This window comes from Passer domesticus, chromosome 29 (genome assembly GCF_036417665.1).
Source record: "Passer domesticus isolate bPasDom1 chromosome 29, bPasDom1.hap1, whole genome shotgun sequence".
Lineage (NCBI taxonomy): Eukaryota > Metazoa > Chordata > Aves > Passeriformes > Passeridae > Passer > Passer domesticus.
The window spans coordinates 847,527-868,344 of record NC_087502.1 but is presented as its reverse complement, the minus strand read 5'-3'; the positions used below and the strand labels follow the sequence as shown (position 1 = coordinate 868,344).

General features: G+C 52.9%; 1 long non-coding RNA gene across 1 annotated transcript; it reads right to left on the bottom strand.

Moving 5' to 3' along the window:
* Positions 1-15,764: 15,764 nt before the first annotated feature.
* On the bottom strand, positions 15,765-16,782 carry LOC135287475 (uncharacterized). Its single transcript, XR_010351157.1, has 3 exons — positions 16,224-16,782; positions 15,951-16,022; positions 15,765-15,863 (listed from the first exon to the last, which is right to left on the bottom strand). It is a non-coding gene; the product is annotated as an uncharacterized LOC135287475 (long non-coding RNA).
* Between the last annotated feature and the right edge of the window lie 4,036 nt (positions 16,783-20,818).

Below are 20,818 nucleotides of genomic sequence, written 5' to 3'. Positions count from 1 at the left end.
AGCTTGCTCTCTGAATTAATTTGGCTCATCTCCCACAGAGAGCAACCTTATCACGTCCTGTACCACACAGAGCTGCCAGGATACATCACTGAGGGCAACGGGAAGGCAGACTTGTTAGTGATGGCGGTGAATGCCACTCACATTTCCCCAGCTGTACCACAAGTCTTTCAACAGGCTCGTGAAAGTCACACATTTTTTCATCAGAATGCTCCCGCTTTAGTGCATCAATTGAAGACCTCCAGAGACCAAGCCAAAGCAATTGTCTCCACCTGCCCCAGTTGCCAGTCCCTAGCCCTTCCATCTGTAGCATCAGACCCCCAAGAGGCTTGGGAGCTCTGGAATTGTGGCAAACTGATGGGACACACGACATCCCATTTGGACTCCTCAAATACATACACATCTCAGTAGACACATTCTCTGGAGTTGTGTTCGCATCCACCCACACAGGAGAGAAAACAAAAGATATCATAAAGCCTTTCTATATGGCATTTGCCAACCTAGGCGTCCCAAAAGCTATAAAAACAGATAATGGCCCTGGGTTCAGCACAAATCAGTTTAAGGAATTCACACAATTGTGGGGCATCAGCCACTGTACTGGCATCCCTTGTAACCCCACTGGCCAGTCAGTAGTTGAGAGAGTGCACAAAGAAATAAAAAGAATGCTTGAGCAACAGCACAATGCTGAGCTAACCATGTTTCCAACAGAGAGACTTTGCAAAGCACTTTATGTCATTTACTTTACAAACTGTTCTCTAAGAGAGCCAAATCCGCCCATTCTCAGGCATTTCCATACCAACACCTATGCACATTTAAAGGAGAGACCTCCTGTTTTAATAAAAGACCCAGACTCCAAATGTATTAAAGGTCTGTACCCCCTGATAACCTGGGGAAGAGGGTACGGGTGTGTTTCCACAGAGCAGGGCCCACGATGCATCCCAGGGAAATTCATCAAACCCTCCCTGGACACCGCAGCAGATGATAATACTACATCAGACCACCTCAACATGCCCCCACCGCAGAACAGTTCCGAGAATGCTGTTGCCTGGCGACGCCGAAGAAAGAAGCCTGTCCAGCCAAACATCATTGCTGAAGTTCTAATATTTTGTTATATTGGACATATTTTCCAATGTTAAATGACTCTACAGGTTCCTTTATACCCTCTCCTGAAATCCCAGTAGCATTTCCCTCATACCACTTCCCTCGATCTCTCCCATAACCCCTACCCATTACCCCCATAACCAACCTTACCTATGTCTTTAACCTATTAATTTAAATATAGGAGGAGACAGAAAGGAAAACCAAAGATCTAATATATAGTGGGGACAAAACAAAGAAAATAACCATGACAACTAACTTTACTATTCCTGTTTCTATCAGTGCTCAAACAGTCTATACCTGATTCATTTGAGAAGCAGATGCCCACTCCCAGGACACCCCAAAACATCTTAAGAGCGGCCACCACCATCACTGCCCTCCTGTGCATCCAAACATCGGTCGGATGGGTCGTGCCACAACCGAAAGAAAATGTATAGATCACACTAGTGAAATCTCTCAAACAAGATAATTTTTGCATGGCCATGGGAAGCGTAGAAGACCTGCTGTCTACATGTCTGGAGGGAATCCCCCTGTCACCAAACGAGTACCCATAGACAGGTAAGAAACCCACCCCAATGTAGACTTGGGATGATTGGATGAAGACTCTACCACATGCACCACAAGAGCCCCAGCAACTAGACCTACTGGGCTCCTCAAAAGCGACTTACTGTGTAAATTTTTCTGTGAACCACCCAAACAAAATTGTCCGGAAATAACTAAGCCACAGATTACTGTGAGAAAAGATGTATCTCCAAATGGTAAAAGATACAACGTTGTTGAGTGGTGCAATTATACTGTTGAAACATTGTCTAAGTCCTCTCCATTTCCCAGAGTGCTCCCCAGGGCAGTGTTTCTCATCTGCAGCCACAGGGATCCCTCGAAGATCAAAGGGGGCCCCTGCAGCCTTGATCAGCTTACCACCCTTACCCCAACACTACTCAAATTAAATATTGGAAGTGAGAAACTCAATTGACACACCAAAAACGATCAAACACTCAATTCAACCAAAATTGTGGTGACCAAATTTATAACAGGGGCAAGACAAAGAGGGGTAGCTGTGTCCATATTTTTGCCATGGGTTGCAGCCGCCAAAGCCCTTGGTGAGCTTTCTCACCTGGAGTGCTGGCTCAGTAAGCCGACCAACGCTACATCTGCCACCCTATCAGACCTCTTGGTGGACAAAGAAACCACCAGACATGCCACCCTCCAGAACAGAGCGGCAGTCGACTTCCTGCTGCTCGCCCATGGCCATGGTTGTGAGGATTTTGAAGGACTTTGTGGTTTTAACCTTTGTTCAAGAAGCACGTCGATCCGAGCCAACATCAAGCAAATGCAAGACCAAATGAAGACTCTTCTTACTGATAAGAAGGTTGTGGACATGATGGACAAAACACTTATGCAATGGGGCGTTCCTGGGAGAGTGGCCCCCATTCTTAAGAGTTTACAGTGGGTCTTTCTCATCGTTGCTGTACTCTCAACAGCACTGAAGTGTTTTAAGAAAACCAGAGACAAAACTTTAGGAAATGTTTATTTAATAAATAAAAAGGGGGAAGATGTGGGAGATAGTCATGGGAATGATGGGGCTGGAATGCCCTGGGAGGACAGTGCTGTTTAGTTAGAGGCTGGCACAAATCCCCAGGAGTCTCTGGTTGTTAATGTGCTGTTGTCACTCAACTGCTGTTCATCCCCCTGTTCTAGAGAGTTCTGTGCCCCCTCTTCCCCCACTGGCTTTCCCTGGGAAACCACCCCCACTCTGCTCCCTCATTGGTGGACCCCAGTCACCCCATTTCAACTCCTCCCCTGACTCCCTTCCCCATTGCATTATTTGTACCCTGACCCCTCCTACCTTCCCCCAGTGATATACCCTGGCCCATCCCCTGCTGGTCGCTCTTGGCCCCTGGTTCTCTTCAGCAGAGGTTGTGCTCCTGTTTGTTCTCCTCACCCTCACCCCACCTGGATCTTCCCTAAACAAACCCTGCTGGATCTGCCAAGCCAAGAGTGCCCTCGTCTGTCTGGTGAGGCTGTCATTACTCCATCCAGGCTCAGGTGTCTGCTGGGCTGGGGGAGTTACCAAGGCTGCCTGAAGCAGAGATGCTTTTGGTGCTGCAGGCACCCTGACAGTACCTGCCTGGGGAAGCTACTCTGGCCACCCGCAGTGCTCCCTGCTCCCCGGGAAGTGCTGGGGATGGTTTTGCCCAGGGCTCTGGGGAGGGTTTCCTCTGTGGGAGAGAGAGAGCCCCCACGGGCCTGGGGCTGCTCCAGCCACCCATCCAGGGATGTTGCACAGGGCCTGCAAAGAGGGTGGAGAGTGACCAGAGCTTACCCAGAGCTCCCCAGGCCCCTGTGCAGCTTTGGCTTTGTCCACTGACATCTGGCTCCCATGGCCTTACCCGACCCCCTTGAAGTGCCCAGTTCCCAAAAGCAGAGGGGGATCCCAGCACACCATGGAAATGGGTCTGGTCTGTGCTTCCTTCTACATTGGGATTGTGACATTGCTTATATTGAAAAGGTGGTGAATGACAGTTTGAATATTCTACAGCATGCTGAGGGCAAGTTCCCTATGTGCGTTTCCTGACTAAATAATCTGTGTCCATGTGGCAAGAGCTCACTCATGTGCCCTTTCCCTTAACATCAGCTCCCACTGAGGCTGCCTGGCCAAGGGCAGCCCCAGGGGCACAGGGCAGAGTGCAAGTTCTCCACAGTATTTGGGCAGCAAGGCTCAGGACAGGACAGTGCTTATTTAGTAGCTCATGTAAAGATTCATGGTAACAGTGGTATTGCAGGGGAAGCAAATTTGCTCCAGATCTGTGTTAAAACAAATCCAACGTGATGAAGGTTTGGATTTGGCCTTGAGACTTTGCTCTTTGTGTGAGCCCTACTCTGGATTGATTCCCAATCAGTCTTGGAGCTGGTTTTGGGCGAAGGCTCATCCCAGCCCTGAGCCTTGACAGTTCTCTGGCCTCAAAGGGACAGCTGAGGCTGCACTGCACATGACTGGGATTCAGGGCTCCATTATCAAAGAGCTTTGAGATGTTTCAATTACTGTATTCTTAATACATGGTTTTCTTTATGAAACTTGTTAATTAGTTTTTAAAACTTAGTTGTAAATAAACTTCCAGGGCTTTTTCCAGTTATTTGATATTGTGAGTGATGGCCTAATTATCCCATGGCTGAATTAGAATACTGTAAGTATTATAAAATGAAATCATGTTGACACTCTTATGTCTTTCACAGACTCCTGAAACTTATGTTGGTTTGATGTGACCAACAGAAGAGTTTGGCTCTGCTTTTAATTGAAACAAGCAGCAGAGCTGGAACCTGTTGAAGAGAGTCTCTTCACAGCTAAAGCAAACTGCCAGGGTTCTTTTTTTCCAGCTCTGGGCAGGAAAATAAAAATCTCTCCGCAGTAAATACTCCTGACCAGTAACTGATATAAAGTAGGCATTTGGGCTGTTTGCTACCTCACCCCTGAGTTCCTCAGAGCTGCAGCTCCCTGTTCTCTTGGCAGACGGGGGCTGGCTATGGATGACAGTCACCTCTCTGGCCTGGTGCACACCAGGTCCACACACGAGCTGAGGGATCATCCTTGCACACCCCATCCTGGAAGAACCCAGTTCATTGATGAGTCTGACAGTTTCATGCATGGCAGCAAAAGAAGGCAAAATAAAGGCTGGAATTGGTACCATTCTGTAATATGCTTTTACCACCAACATTATCCAAGTTCCTGTGCTTGTTTTCCTGGAGAATTTGCACTCAACAGAGCTTCAGTGCCTTTGATTAAAACAGTCTTAAGAGCAGCTTGGGGCTGGTCAGTCATTTAGATGTCAGCACTGACTGGGGTCCAGGCAACAAAAGAACATTAGCTGCAGGCCACCCATACAGTTTTTCACCTTAATGAGCACAAAGCCTTTATTTTTGCAAACCGAGGGATGTTGGGAGGATTTTTGCACCATCAGGCCGAGGTACAAGGCTCTGGATCTACACAGAACTTTGGTAAGGAAGGGAACACGGGTGGGGACAATCCAGGCTGTTAGCAGTGCCCCCACCCCCGATTAGGGACAGCACAATTGCTTCTAGAGCTCCTTAACCAGCTGGTGAAACACTGATCTCCTTTCCTTGCCCCCTGCATACTGCCAAGCAAGTTGAACAGAAAATCTCTTTTACTTCATGATCTCTGAGCACCATGCAAAGAACCATGAAAAAAAAAAAAAAAAAGCCAAAAACAACCCAACCAACAAAAACATAAATAATTTTGACCAGTCTGTTTGTTATTTTTTTTTTTAAGAGCTTTATAAGACTGAGTAAGCCAGTGCTGAATTAAGAGTGGCGCATGTTATGTGTCTTTCATAAAGAGTGGGACAGCTGCTCTTATGCAAAGGTGGGTGCAGGGTCAGACCCTGTACTTCAGACCCAGCCCTGCCTTCCTGAGGGACAGAAATTCATCTGTTAGAATTCCTTGGAGCTTCTGGAGCTGCTCTTGGCCCTCCTGTGGATAACTGGGCTGCTGTGGAGCACTGGAGAACTTTCAGCTTGGTACCTCTTATGTATATTATGGTAATTCATGCTGATAGAAATATATATATATACACATATATATATATACACATATATATAAAAGAATAAAATATCAAACCTTGAAATCACAGTAGCAAGGGAAGAGGGGATTGCTTCACAGGGTGAGGAAACCGCAGCTGGCAGTCGGGTAGGAGGAGTGTCATTAACATAGGAAGTGAACCTCGCCGGCACAGGAGATTGTCGTTCTCACTGGTGTGAACAGGAGGAGGCCCAGCGATGATGGCCCATGGAGATGTTCATCTTAGACAGAGGGGACCATCAAGGACATACATCTGCACACGGGATTCCGGTAACCGAAGAGTGGATACACATCAGTTCCCGGACAAGGTTTTGTCCAGCACAGGACGGAGAATAGAGGCGTCATGAATATGAAGAACCCTGAGGAAAGACAAAGGGACTCCGCCACGGGCTAGAAAAAGAGTATAAGAACGGATTCTGCCAAGCGGCATTGGTGAACAGGGGGGATTGGGTGCGATAGAAGGCGGATCTGTGTTCACCCAGCTTCCATCCCGGGGTCGGTGCTGTCCTTGATTGTTGGCTGTCGTGACAGTATATCGGTTGTGAATAAATTTATATTTTATTTTTATTAAATTGGCTGGATCGATTTTTACCTATAACAGTACCCATGTATGGGGGCCTGCAGAATCTAAGCAGCATCTTCCTTGGCCAACAACAGACTGGAAAGGAAAAACCAGCATCAGAAACCTGAGAAATGGAAAACTTTGGGCTGTTTGAGATCAAAAATGTCAACTAAAAATCTCAATGGCAAAGAACAACCTTTCTCACAAGGATTCCAGTAGAACAAATGACACAGGTGTTGGAATAACAGCCAGTGCCCACAGCAAAGACAATTCCTTGGTGGTGAGGCTCCCACAGAGAGTCGGCTGAGTAACGACACTCACAACAAATGTGGCTACACATCATCCTCGTTTATTAAGCAACATTGGCATATTTATCCTTTTTTATACACATTCTCATGCCACTAGTGCTTAATGCTCTTAATGCTCATTGGTTAAGTAGCTATATTCACACATACATCTTAATTACTGATTGGTTGTCACGCTATAAGCATCTTTAGCTCAGGTGTGCCAAATGAGCAGCTCCCATGACGTGCTTGGCGCATTTGGTTTCATCCTGGCACAATGCTCATTCTTCCTTGTTGCATCTATTTGAGGAGAGCACATGATCTATCTTGTTCCTGTTTGAGGACGCTTCATGGTTTTCAGAGTGACTCTGTAATCTGCAGCCCAGGGCTGTCCCATTCCCGCAGGAGAATATCATGGCCCTGTTCAGCCAAGAATCCTTCTACACCTTGGAATAAAAGGCAGTGCCCACTGCAAAGACATTTCCCTGTCCTGTGAGCTCCATAAACCACACATGAACATGGCACTTTTCCTAAGTGCTTCCCAAAGCTTCTCTGCAAGAAGCACTGGAGAAGTGCATGGGGCAAGAGTTCTGCAAGTGCCAGGCTCTTCTGCAGCAGAAAAGGTCTAAAAAATTCAAAATTCTAGCAAACGAAATAAATCCATCATTTCTGGCTTGTAAATACTCCGATGAATCTCAGTTACTTCAGGACAAAAACAAACACAAGGCAAACTTTCCCAAGTATGCTTTCATGACAAAATTCCCGTTTGCCTGCTCTTGTTTATGGAAGCAGACAAGATTACAAGCTGCCCAGCTCAAGAAGGAAAGGAGGATCTACACTTCCCTTTCATATTTTCCTACTGACAAAGGAATTAAGATCAAGAATTTGGGTAAATGGAGGGATAAGACTGGAGTATGGATGAGGTTTTACATCCGATGATACTTCATTTGCTAAAATAGAAGCACTTTTGTTGTACATGGATCTCCTTGCTGAACCTCTTTGTCTTCAAACTCCCTTCCTCCATGGCAGAAGTGAACAAGCTGCATGTGTCAGAGCTTCAAGTTAAAAGGTCTGTGATGAGTTATTTTTAATGGATCCGTTACCAGTCTGTGGGGTTGCTGTCATGAGGAGCTCAGGTGGCTTTTTGTTGAGATCAAAATCAATGTGCCATTTGTCCCAGCTCCACCTGTCCCGAGGCAGCACTGGCTCCACTGTGCCATTTCTAATGAAAATTGAATCTCCTAAAGAAGCCAGGCCAAAATCATGAGAGAGTAGTCACAAAAATTAATTTCGGCAGTTTGCTGGGTATTCATCTAACAGCTACCACCTTCCCAAAGTCCAGGTTACCCTAAAAAAGGCTCTTTGCTCTGTAGGCAGCCTTTCAATTGGTAGTGTTTCATACCCATGCAGAAGAACAAAAAGCCATTTCCACTAGAAACATAGGCTGCAGCTATGCAATGAGTTGTGCTCAGTAGCTGACCTGCTGCTTTAGTTTTGGGGCAGGAGATACTGCCCTAAAATTTCACAAGAAAACTATCAAGTATCTAAACTATGCAGTATTATGTTATTTTCTACCTCCAATATTGCCAGCACATAACTTAAAGAAGAAAGGTATTTACCAGCCATCGTAGATGAAAACAATTAAAATGATAAAAGTGCTTTTAAGGATATCAGAGTGATGGCCACCAGTCATTTTCCTGCTTTGCAGGATTTTGGTTCAAAGTCAATCTAAAGAAGCCAGCATATGTCTAGCAAGAAGGAAATCACAGTTCAGGTTTGCTCCTCCACCCAAGCTTTGCTATATCAAAGATGGATGGTTTTCTTTTCCAGTTCTCAAGTGATGTGTCATAATTTCCAAATAAACAAAATATCGTGCATAGAAATATTTCATAGATTGTAGCAGTTCCTTTGAGGGGAGCTCCTCGGGGTGTCCCCGGAGGGCCCCCTGGGCTGTGAGTTTGCTGGCAGCAGCAGGCACGCAAGGAGACTCCACACGGCTTCTGAGGGTGCTGATTAGATGAGGGTTTATTGGGGTCCCAGCCCCGGATGTAACATGGTTTCTGAGGGAGAAGGGGGAAAGGGAAAGGGAGGGGGAGAGAGGGGGAGCCTAGGGGAGAGATGGGACATGAGAGAATCTGTTGTTGCTTGCGCAGCTTAAGAGGGAAATTCAAAGTGGGTGCGAAATAAGATTTGGGTCAATGGGATTGCAGATTGATGAGACTTCAGGGGAGGAACACAGCTTGGAATAAACCATATATTTTCAAGAGGTACATTTTCGAGATAGAGCATACCAGTTGAATAAAACGCAACATCACAATAGATTAATAGGATAGATAGATAGATAGATAGATAGATAGATAGATAGATAGATAAGGAAGATAGAGATATATGAATGCACTTGCCTGTACCACTTTGTATAGAAAGGGAGGGGGAAGTGAGAGGTTATTCTTTTCCACACATGGGAAAGTATGTTTTTCCCAGAAAAAAAAGCTTCCTTCCTTAGTGACCACCTGGGTATCTGAAGACCCCACCAAGAAGGCCCTGTGATGCCAATGGCCTGTGCATCCAGCAAGTCAAGAAAGTAAGGCCTGCCTCTTAATACCACAGTGGTGTTAAAGAGGTTTAGTCTCGGTTTTTGGTACCAGGAGGAACAAACTGAAGCCAGTTACTGTAAAATGCCTGCACAAGCACCAGTGCAAATCACAGCCAAAGGAAGGATGAAGCCAAGGTGTACCACAACCACAGCCCAAGCGGCCAGAGATCCTCTTTCAACCCTGGCTGCATTGAAACCCAACTGACCGCCAAGAAGAAAAGCGCCCTACTGAGAGCAAGCAAACTTAACCCTCTGCCAGGACACAAATTTAGAGGGAAAAAATGTTAAAATCCCTACACCACCAGCCACACTTCCCAGTGAGAAGGGTTGGAACACTCTGGCCCCCAGCATTTCCCCAGCAGGCAGGTTCACAAAGGTGCTGGGAGCTAAGCTGTGCCCTCCGAGGGAACAGAGCCAGCCTCCCTTCAGTGGGAGAAGGTGCGGCCTCAGCTGTAGCCCTGGGTGCCTGCGGTGGCCCAGGGCACGGCCATGGCTGTCAATGTGTTGGGCTGCAGCACAGGGCAGGCCGGAGCTCAGCAGCCTCAGCAGAGCCCAGGGCCGCGGCCCTTCCCTGCCGGGGCCCGAGCCTGGCCCGGCCCGGCCCGGCCTGAGCAGCCCAGACTGGCCCAGGGGATGGGCTGCGCCGCCCGCTGTGCCCACAGGCTGGGCCCAAGGCTTTGCAAGAGGCTTTCTCCCAGCTTGGCAAAACCTCGGCCAAGTGTCCCTGTGCTGTGCTGAGAAGAGTAAAAAACCCCCTCAAATTTAACCCTGCTGCCCACTGCATGAGGGATCCCTGCACACCTTAGGAGAGGCCATCAATACTCCTTTGTGCCTCATGAGGGATCCCTGCACTCCTCAGCAGGGAACCCAAAATATCCCAGTGTACCTCATGAGGTCCAGGCCCAGCTGATCACCCAGAAGGAAATGTGCCCTCAGCCCAGGGATGCTCAGCATAGGCTCCCCCACCCCCTCGGGGCCCCGACGCTGGGCACAGCAGCCCCTGCTCCTGGGCATGGAGCTCAGCCAGTGCTGGTGCCGGGTGGGCTTTGCTGCTGCTACCACTTGGACATAGTTGTGAAAACTCCAACGCTTTATTTGAACATAAAATATGGGCCAAGACCTGCCCTGCCAGACAAGGGCTGCCCACCTTCAGTCCTGGCCGGGGAACAGGACCAGGGGGCTCAGGAGCAGAGGGACACATTGTGGAGGGGTGGGTTTTGGAATGGACTCATGGATGGTGATGCAGACACGGCAGGGCAAATAGGGGCGGAAGTGAAGACCTGGGATAAATGATCAGGTTCTCATTGCCTCTGTTTTTCGGCTCGTCTTCTGGAGATGCACAGGAACACCTGTGAAGAGAGGAGGTGGCTGAGGCCCCAGCTGCCAGGGGCACACAGGGACCCTCCTGCACAGCAGGGCCCAGAGCTGGCAAGGCTCCCCAGCACGGCTGGAGCTGCTGGCACAGCTCAGCCCAGCTGGACAGGTGCCCCTCAAGGCCCTGGCCAGCAGGGACGGCTCTGGGCAGGGTCCCTGGCCAGGAGCGGGCCCCAGAGCGCCTCTGCCTCTCAAGGGCAATCTCGGCCCTGCTCTTTCTCCTCCCCACCTCCCTCTGCCTCTGCCCTGTGCCCCTGGGGCTGCTCTGGGCCAGGCAGCCTCAGTGGGAGCCAGCACTGGCTGCAGCCCCAGCGGGCCCCCAGGACACGGCCCAGCAATTAAAAGGCCAATGGAAGCACTGGGCAGCAGCAGAACCCTCAGCAGAGTTATTTGGAGAATCATGGACTGGCCACAACTCCATGGCGGCCTCCCTGCGAATGTTTCCTGTCTGCATTAGATTTTCATAAGAAGCTGTTTCAGGGAAAGATGAAGAAAACACTCACCATTTTCTCTTGCAGTAAAAATTAATTTGGACCCAGCATAAGATGAAGATAAACTCCAAAAAAAGCAGGCCTGCCAGTAACCCTGCCCAGCAGCCTGTTCCCTTACAGAAGCCCCTTCCGAGGCCCTTCTGGGCATCAGGAACATGTGTTGTGGTGCCGGCTGCATCTGTGGGAGCAATGGGGAGCGTGAGCCTGTGCTGTGCTGCACTGCTGAGCTGGCAGCAAGGTGGATACGGGCAGGACGTTGTCTGTTTCCCCCAGAGCTGGGGCCTGCAGGCACCTTGCCGCCCCTGGGCACAGGCTGTGCCACCCAACAAAGCCCAGCAGGCTGGGAGGAGAGCCCGGGGGCAGCGCAGCTGCTTGGGCAGTGGCTGCTGCCAGGAACATGGGCCAAAGCCATCCCTGAGCAGCCACTGCCACCCCTGGCCCTCCCTGCCCCGTGACAGCTCCCCCAGCCCCAGGGGACAGACTCAGGCCCTGTCAGGACCCAGCGCAGCCCCTGTTCAGTCGGGAGCCAGGGCTGGCTCTGGCCCTGGGCTGGCGGCAGGGCTCCCGCTCGGGGCTGCTCCTGTGCCTTGGGCCTCTGGGCACTCAGGGCCAGCTCCGCAGCAGCTGCAGCGGGAGGGACGTTGCTGCACCAGTCCCGTTTCCCCGGGGCTCTGAACCAGCTCCAGAGGCCTGGAAGCCGAGGCGCCTCCAGCTTTGGCTGCTGCCGGGCTGGGCAAGGGCAGGCCCTGGGGGAAGAGCTGCTGCCACACAGCCCCACCCAGGGCTGAGCCCGGCACAGCAATTACCTGCTGTGCCTGTGCCCGTGGCTGCCATCGCCTTCCTTCCTGCAGCTGGGGCTGCCAATGAGCCACTGCTTCCTTGAGGAAACACCTCCTTCACCCCTGCCTTTTGGTCCATCACTTGAGAAACAAAAAAGGACAGTTGGGTCAGATGGAACAGTTCCCCATTTCTTTGCTGGCATCTTCAGGGCAGCATGCTTATCAAAAATGGGGAAAGGATTTACAAAGTATCTGGGCTTTTGTGGCTGGGCCAGGGCTCTCCCTTCCCCAGACAGCTGCCAGCGCTGAGCAGAAATCATGAGGGGATCATGCAGGGCAAGGGCACACACGTGCATGGTTCTGTGCTGGCACCTGCAACGCTGCCTCCTTGGCCAAGCTTTGGGCCCTTGAGCCGGCAGCTCTCCCAGGGGAAAGGCCTTGACCTACCCTCAGCATCTCCCAGAGGCTCAATCCTGAATGTGGGTTGGGAAGCCAGATCACTTTCACCAACCGGGTTAGCTGCAAAGAAAGGCAGGACAGAAGAGCTGCTGTGGCACTGTTGAAGATTCTCCTTCAGGCCTGAGTGGCAGTGAGGGCACTTGGGTGATTGGTGTCCTCCAAGGCACTCCCTCAGCTCTGCCTTCCACTCAGGAGCAGGGGGACCTCGTGCCTGCAGTGGCCCCACACTGGAATGGAAGGAGCCCCTTGCGGGGCAGTCGGGGCAGAAAGGACTCCCTGGAGCTGCCAGCTGCTCTAAAGCCAGCCGCAGGCAGGGCCAGGGCTTGGCAGTGGCAGCAGGAGCAGCTCAGGCTCCCTGGGGCTGGCAACGGAGCTGCCACAAGCACAGCCCCGGGGCACAGCCCTGGGCCCAGCCCCTTCCGTCTCTGCCCTTCTCCCTGGCTGCACAGAGCACAAGGAAGGACACACTGGCATTGCACACGGGAGGAAGATGGACAGCTAAATGCTCCCACTGACAGCAATCCTGTGGGATCCTTCCAAGCTCCAGAATGGAGCAGGGCAAGATTTCCTGAACTGATCAACCTTCAGAGGAACTTAAGGGAAATGCCACTTGACTGAGCTCTTGCCACATGGACACTGATTATTCTGTCAGGAAATGTACATTGAGAACTTGCCTCCAACATCGGGCAAGGTCTTCAAACCACCATTTACTAGTGTTTCCAAGTGATCTAAGTCGTGATCCCAATCTAAAAGGGAGCAGAGATCAGAACCATTTCCATGGTGTGCTGGGATCCCTTTCTGCCTTAAGGAACTGGGCACTGCAAGGGGGTTGGGTAAGGCTGTGGGAGCCTGTGGCTCCTGGTCACTCTCCACACACTTCCCATGCCTTTTGCAACATCCCTGGAGGGGCTGCTGGAGCAGCCCAGGGCCCTGGGCCTCCCTCATTCCCACACAGGAACCCCTCACTAAATGCTTGGGGAAAACTGCAGCAGGTAGTGCCACAACTATCCCTCCCAACCTCTGACCCTCCCTCCTGATTGCCCACCTGCCCATGGAACAGCTCCCACAGCCCAAGGGCACATATCCAGGCTCTCTCAGGACACACTGGAGCCTTGATCTCCCCTACTCTGCCCTTTCCTCACCATGGGCACCCCATGCACTCGCTTCCAGATTTCAGGAAGTGTGTCCCACAGAGGGACCCCAGCAGGACTGCTCAGTACCCGAGTGCCCCGAGCCTGCTTGGGATAATTCCCCTGGGCTGTGCCAGTCTTGTCCGGGCTGTGCCTGCACTGCCACGCAGCAGAGAGGGCAGCTCAAGCCTCAGCAGGTCTCAGGCCCAGAGGCACAGCAATTACCTTCTGGGAATGTGCCTGGCATCTCTTCCCTTCCTTCAGGAAATGCCACCTTCCACAGAGCCTCTCTGTCCATCCCTTGAGAAAGGAAGAGGCACAGCTAGATCAGATGGAATCATTATGCACTGGGGAGGTGGCCTCTTCAGGAGGCAACACATGTCCCAGTCATGGATAGGGATCAGGAAAATCCTGATCCCTCCAGTGCCTAGGGGCTGGCTATGGCCCTCCCTCCTCCTAAGAGCCACCACTCCGGATGGGCCTGGGAATTGGGAAATTGCAGAGGATTTCAGGCCAGTGGTGCAGTTTGGGCTGCCTGTCAGCTGATGCCAAATGCCTTTCTGCAGAGGCTGGGCAGAAGCTGCAGCCAGGCCAGGCTGGGAAACAGCCCTGCAGGGCAGGAAAGCAGCAGCAGGGCAGCGAGGCTGCCATGGATCCCTTCCTGCTGTGCCAGGCACGGCGTGTCCAGATGTGCAGCCAAAGTCCCCGGCTGCTGACACCCAGGGGAAGCATGAGGGAAATGGAAATGCTGTCACCATGGCCTTTGTGCAGTTCTGTCACGATGTGTTTCAGGATGTTGTTTGGCTCGTGGGGTTTCTTCTGTTTTTTGCCTTTGCTCTTCCCCCTGAGAGAACCTTAAGAGAAAGTAGTTCCGTTTCCCAGGAATGGATCCCACAAAAGCAGGGCTCAGCCTGTGGGGTCAGCAGGAGCACACTACTCACCCCTGCCATGGGAGCCAGGCTTCTGTGTACGAATCAGCAAAGGAACAGGAAAAGTCCTCCCTGCAGACACATCTGTAACACAAGAGCCACAGAAGCTTCTGTCACCTGGTTCCTTCCAGGTTGTCAACAATTATTCCTTGGTGGCACACTGAGAACATACCTGCAGGAGACTCCAAGGGCTTCAAAACTTTATGCAGCCAAGCTAATGGAGAAGCCTTCTGAGCAATCTCAGCTAGATCAGAGCACAGATAAGAACATTTTTCAGGGTGTGCTGGGATCCCCTTCTGCCTCAGGGAACTGGGCACTGCAAGGGGGTCGGGTAAGGCCGTGCGAGCCCGATGTCAATGGACATGGCCAAATCTGCACAGGGGCCTTAGGAACTCTGGGCTGGCTCCTGCTCCTTCTTTCCCTGCCCTTTGCAACATCCCTGGAGGGGCTGCTGGAGCAGCCTAGGACCCTGGGGCTCTCTCTCACTCCCACACCTGAAACTCTTGCTAAAGCACTGGGGAAAACTGCGGCAGGAGTGCCACAACTAACCCTCTATCCCTCCATCCCTCCTGCCCTTGTCTCCCTCCCTTTCTACCTTCTTCTGTCGCTCCATCTCTCTTTTCCCCTGGGAAACATCCCACAGCCCAAGGGCACATAGTCAAGCCCTCTCAGGACACACTGGAGCTCTCCCTCTCTGTCCTTTCCCCACCATGGGCACCCTGTGCAGTCGCTGCCAGGTTTCAGGAAGTGTCTCCCACAGAGGGACCCCAGCAGGACTGCTCAGTACCGGAGTTCCCTGAGCCTGCTTGGGATAATTCTCCTCGGCTGTGCCTGTCTTGTCTGGGCTGTGCCTGCACTGCCACGCAGCAGAGAGGGCAGCTCAAGCCTCAGCAGGGCTCAGGCCCAGAGGCACAGCAATTACCTTCTGGGACTGTGCCTGGCATCGCCTCTCTTCCTGCAGCAGAGGCTGGCACAGAACCACTGCTTCCTCCGGGAAACGCCGCCTTCTGCCCAGCCTCTCCATCCACTTCTGGAGAAAGGAAGAGGGACAGCTGGATCAGGTGGGGCTGTTCCCCACTGGGAGGTGGCGCCTTCAGGAGGGAATGCTTGCCGAAGATATGGCTAAGAATCAGGAAATCCCTATAAACTTTTCAGGTAGACCAGGGCCCTCCCTTCTCCAAACTGGTACCCTTTCTCTAATCTACCCAGCAACTGGAAATTGCAGGGCATCTCAGGCCTGTGGTGTAGCTGGGCAGCCTGTCAGCTGATGCCAAATGCCTTCCTGCAGGGGCTGGGCAGAAGCTGCATCCAGGCCAGGCTGGGAAACAGCCCTGCAGGGCGTCAAAGCAGCAGTGGGGCAGCGAGGCTGCCATGGATCCCTTCCTGCTGTGCCGAGCACGGAGTGTCCAGATGTGCAGACAAAGCCCCTGGCTGCTGAGACCCAGGGGAAGCATGAGGGAAATGCACCCACCGTCTCCTGCCTGCTGCATTTCCTTCAGCATTTGCCTCATGTTTTTGGATGGCTCATGGGGTTTCTGGTGTCCTGTAGCTTTGTTCTTTCCCCTCAGAGGACCTTAGAGCAACATAGTTCCATTTCCCAGGAATGGATCCCACAAAAGCAGGGCTCAGCCTGTGGGGTCAGCAGGGACACACTACTCACCCCTGTGATGGTTGCCAGGCTTCTTTGTAGGGATCAGCAAAGGAGCTGGAGAAGTCCTCCTGGCAGACTCACCTGTAACACAACAGTCACAGAAGCTTCTGCCATCTCTTCTGATCTGCACGGGCACCACTGAGCCGCAGGAGCGGTGAGGGGATCGCGCAGATCGAGGGCACACACGTGCCTGGTTCTGTGCTGGCACCTGCAGCGATGCCCCCTGGCCCAGATTTGGGCTCTGAGCTGGCAGCTCTCCCAGGGGGAAAGGCCTTGACCTACCCTCAGCATCTCCCAGAGGCTCCGTCCTGGACGTGGCTTGGGAAGCTGCACCACCTTCACCAGCAGGTTCAGCTGCAAAGAAAGGCAGGACAGAAGAGCTCCTGTGGCACTGCAGGAGATCCTCAGGCTGCCCACAAGGCTCAGCCACGGGGCACAGCCCTGGGCCCGGCCCCTTCCCTCTCTGCTCTTCTCCCTGGCTGCACAGAGCACACGGAAGGACACACTGGCATTGCACACAGGAGGAAGATGGACAGCTAAATGCTCCTTCCTCGCACTGACAGTGATCCTGTGGGATCCCTCAGGGCTCCAGAAGGGAGCAGGGCAAAGTTTTCAGAATCTTTCCACCCTGACTTAACCTTAACAAAAATGGCCCATGAGTGAGCTCTTGCCACATGGACACTGATTATTCTGCCAGTAAAAACGGAAATGCAGAACTTGCCTCCAGCATTCTCCAAGACATTCAAAGTGTCATTCACCAGGACTTCCAAGTCATGTAAGTCGTGATCCAAATCTAGAAGGGGGCAAAGACCAGAACCATTTCTGTGTGTGCTGGGATCTCCTTCTGCCTCAGGGAACTGGGCACTGCAAGGCCATCGGGTAAGGCTGAGGGAGACAGATGTCAGTGGACGTGGCCAAAGCTGCACAGGGGCCTGGGGAGCACTGGGGTGGCTCCTGGCCACTCTCCACCCTCTTTCCCTGCCCTGTGTAACATTCTGGGAGAGGAATGGGAAATGGGGTTGCTCAGGGTCCCTTGGGACTCTCTCGCTCCCACAGAGGAAACACTCCTTGAAGACCTGGGCAAAACTATCCCCAGCACTTCCTGGGGAGCAGGGAGCGCTGTGCCAGGAAAGGGGAGCCAGGCTGCCGGCTCACCTGCTCCCCACGCTTGCAGCGGAGCAGCCTGGGCAGCCCTGGCAGGCAGGGCCACGGCCAGGAGGAGCAGGAGGAGGAGGCGCAGAGCAAGGGCCATGCTGCCTTGCCCTCTGCCAGTCCCGCAGCTCTTGCTGCCACCGCTGTCCTGTCACTGCTGTCCCAACGTCAGCACCGCTGCTGCCAACGCCGCTGCTGCCGCAACAGTTGTGCTCAAGGACTGACTGCTGGCTCCTTGTGCTGCTGTGCAACCACGGGGCTCTGGCACCTCTGACACATCTGTGACCTCAGGGCCTGCTGTGACCTCAGCCTGTTGTGACCCCAGAGCTCTTCTGTGACCTCATGGCCTTAGCTGTACCCCCAGAGTGTGCCCCCATCTGTATGAATGGACTGCCCTGATTGTTTTGCTTTATCACAGGTCCATTGTTAAGAAAATCCTTTTTTTTCGCCTGCTGACATTGCTGGTCAGACTGTGTCCCTGGAGATGCTCTTGATGGCTTTCCTCTTTTCCCGGGCAAGCCACTGGAGGAAGTCCAGGCCCAGATGGTCCCATGGAAGGAAAGGTCCCTCAGCCCAGGGACGCTCAGCATGGGCTGCCCCATCCTCCCCGGGGACCCGCCACTGGTCACAGCAGCCCCTGCCTGGCTCCTGCCTCCCCACACTGTGGACATCCCCAGCTGCCCCTGGGCACGCAGCTCAGCCTGTGCTGATCCTGGCTGGGCTTTGATGCTGCTACCACCCGAACACTGGGGTGACAGCTCCATCTCTTTATTGCAAGAGAAGAGCTGGGCCAAGCCCTGCCCACCTTCAGTAGGGGCCAGAAAGCAGGGCCAGTGCCTTCAAGGGGAGAGGACCTTGTCTGGCTGGAGGCAGCATCTGCACAGCAACAAGCTGTTAAAGCAGCTGGCACAGGGACATCGGGCATGGGCATGGAGATGGGAAATGTCTGCTACAGGTGTCCTAGACTGAGGTGTTTGGCCGTTCCTGTAAAGCTGCAGATGGACACCTGTTCAGACTGGAGGTGGCTGAGGCCCCAGTTGCAGCTGGCACACAGAGACCCTCCTGCACTGCAGGAGATGCCCACTGTGCTCAAAGTTTGCCTCTGAAGACGGAGAGGTGAGGTTGTCAGAAATCCTAGAAAATATCAGGGAAAAGGTTTAAAGTTGCTTGTTGTCACTCGGTACAAATCTCCAGTGAGAAAAGAGCCTCTCCAGTATGCTGGGTGTCTTGTGATTACTTCATTCTTCTTAGAGCAAAGATTACCAATTAAATGCAGTTTTATTTTTTATTCTACAAGTGTGAATGTGTTCTAAATTTTTCTAATTGGAAAAGTAATTTGAAAAATCCTAAACGACTATGGAAAAATGTAAGAAATATTTGGGGATTTTTTCCTATGAAAAATAATGCTGAATATTTCTAAAAATATATAATATGTCAAAATGTAAAACAAAGACAAAATGGGGTCACTTTTTCTCAGGAGTCCTATGTGTCGTTGCTGTCTGCCCACCCCTGACTGTGCCCAGACAATCAGCTCAGCCAGTGCTGGTGGTAGCACACAGACACCTGAGATGAAGCCCAAAGATGTTGCTGCACTCAGGCCCTTCCCTGGCAGGAGGGCCGCACCACCTGTCCTGGCTGGACACCAGGGCCAGCACCTCTGGGGACAGAGGCTCCTCAACATGTACTGAGCAATAAGCTGGTCATGCAGCCATGGCCGGGACAACAGGCACTGGCAAGGAGACGCAAGATGACAGGTCCAGTTCTCCATGACTGAGGCCTTTGGCCGGTCTTGTGAAGCTGCAGAGGCGCTCCTGTGGAGAGAGGAGGTGGCCGAGGCCCCAGCTGCCAGGGGCACACAGGGACCCTCCTGCACAGCAGGGCCCAGAGCTGGCAAGGCTCCCCAGCACGGCTGGAGCTGCTGACACAGCTCAGCCCAGCTGGACAGGTGCCCCTCAAGGCCCTGGCCAGCAGGGACGGCTCTGGGCAGGGTCCCTGGCCAGGAGGGGGCCCCAGAGCGCCTCGGCCTTTCAAGGGCAACCTCGGCCCTGCTCTTTCTCCTCCCCACCTTGCTCTGTCTTGTGCCCCATGCCCCTGGGGCTGCTCTTGGCCACAATTGCTAATGCATGATTGTTCTCTCAGGAAAGGGACATGGCGAAGTTGCCTCCAGCATGCAGCATGATCTTCACACTGCGACTGGTCAGAACTTCAGTCAATCCATCTCTCGATTCTGGTGTCTAAGGCAGCACAGTTCAGAAGCAGTTTCCATGCTGTGCTGGCTTGCCCACATGCTTTAGGAACTGGGCATTGCAAGGAGCTCCTTCCTCAGTGGGAGCAGGCACGGCCTCAGCTGCAGACCCGGTGCCGCCTGTGGCGCAGGGAGCGGCCGTGGCTGTCCCTGTGCTCGGCTGCAGCACAGGGCCAGGCCGGAGCGGGGCCCTTGTTGTGCCTCCGCCGCTGCTCGGCGGCGCCGCCGGAGCCCGGGGCCGCGGCCCTTCCCCGCCGGGGCCGGGACCTGCCCGACAAGGGCGCGGCGGCTCCAGAGGCCCCGCCCGACCCCCAAGGATGGGCTCCGCCCGCCCGCCGGCCGCAAGGCTTGGCAGGAAGCTTTCTGCCCACTTTGCACAGCCTCCATCGAGAGTGGCCCTTTGCTGCGCTGAGGAGACTGAAAAACTCTACTGCACATCTCATGAGGGATCCCTGCACACCTTAGTAGAGACCATCAAGACTCCTTTGTGCCTCCTGAGGGATCCCTGCACCCCTCAGCAGAGACACCAAAATATCCCTGTGTGCCTCACAGAAAATCCGTGCACACCAATGCAGAGACCCCAGGACAGCCTTGTGTGCCTCACAAAAGAGCCCAGCCTCCTGCCCACCTTAGGAAGGACTCAGCTCCTCTCCAGGCCTTGATGGCAAGCACTAAGCCACCATGTTAATCATGAGGAACTCAAGCCCCTGCCAGCCTTACAGATGTCTCCAGTCACCTGTACGCCACAGAAGAGATCTCAAATCCCCTAAGAACCTGACGAGGAACCCCAGCCTCATGCACCACTTACAAAGGACGCAAAGCCCTGCATGCCTTACTGCAAAACCCAACACCTACAAAACCCCCCCTCCAGCTCGTGTGCCTCATGAGAGACCCCGGCCAACTGCCATCCTTACAGGGGTCCCCCAATGCCCTGCATGCCATAGAAAAGCCAGGCTTGTCATTAACTCTAGCCAGCTGTGTGTTCCCTGGCAGAAACCAATTCCCTTCTGGGCATTGGGAACACGTGTTGTGGTGCCGGCTGCATCTGTGGGAGCGATGGGGAGCGTGAGCCCGTGCTGTGCTGCACCGCTGAGCTGGCAGCACGGTGGATACGGGCAGGACGTTGTCTGTTTCCCCCAGAGCTGGGGCCTGCAGGCACCTTGCCGCCCCTGGGCACAGGCTGTGCCACCCAACAAAGCCCAGCAGGCCGGGAGGAGAGCCCGGGGGCAGCAGGAAGCTGAGAGAAGGCCCTGCTCCAGAACTGAGGCAGTTCTTGCAGAAGCAAACAAAATGGTGACTTGAAGAGATTCCTACTGTGCTCAAAGTTTGCCTCTGAAGACTAAGAGGTGAGATTGTCAAGAATCCCAGGAAATATCTGGGAAAAGGTTTTACGTACGGCAGTTGTGACTAGGTACAAAGTTCCCATGGGAAAAGATCTTTGCCTCTGCAGCAGGCTGGGTGTCTTAGGGTGCCTTCCTTC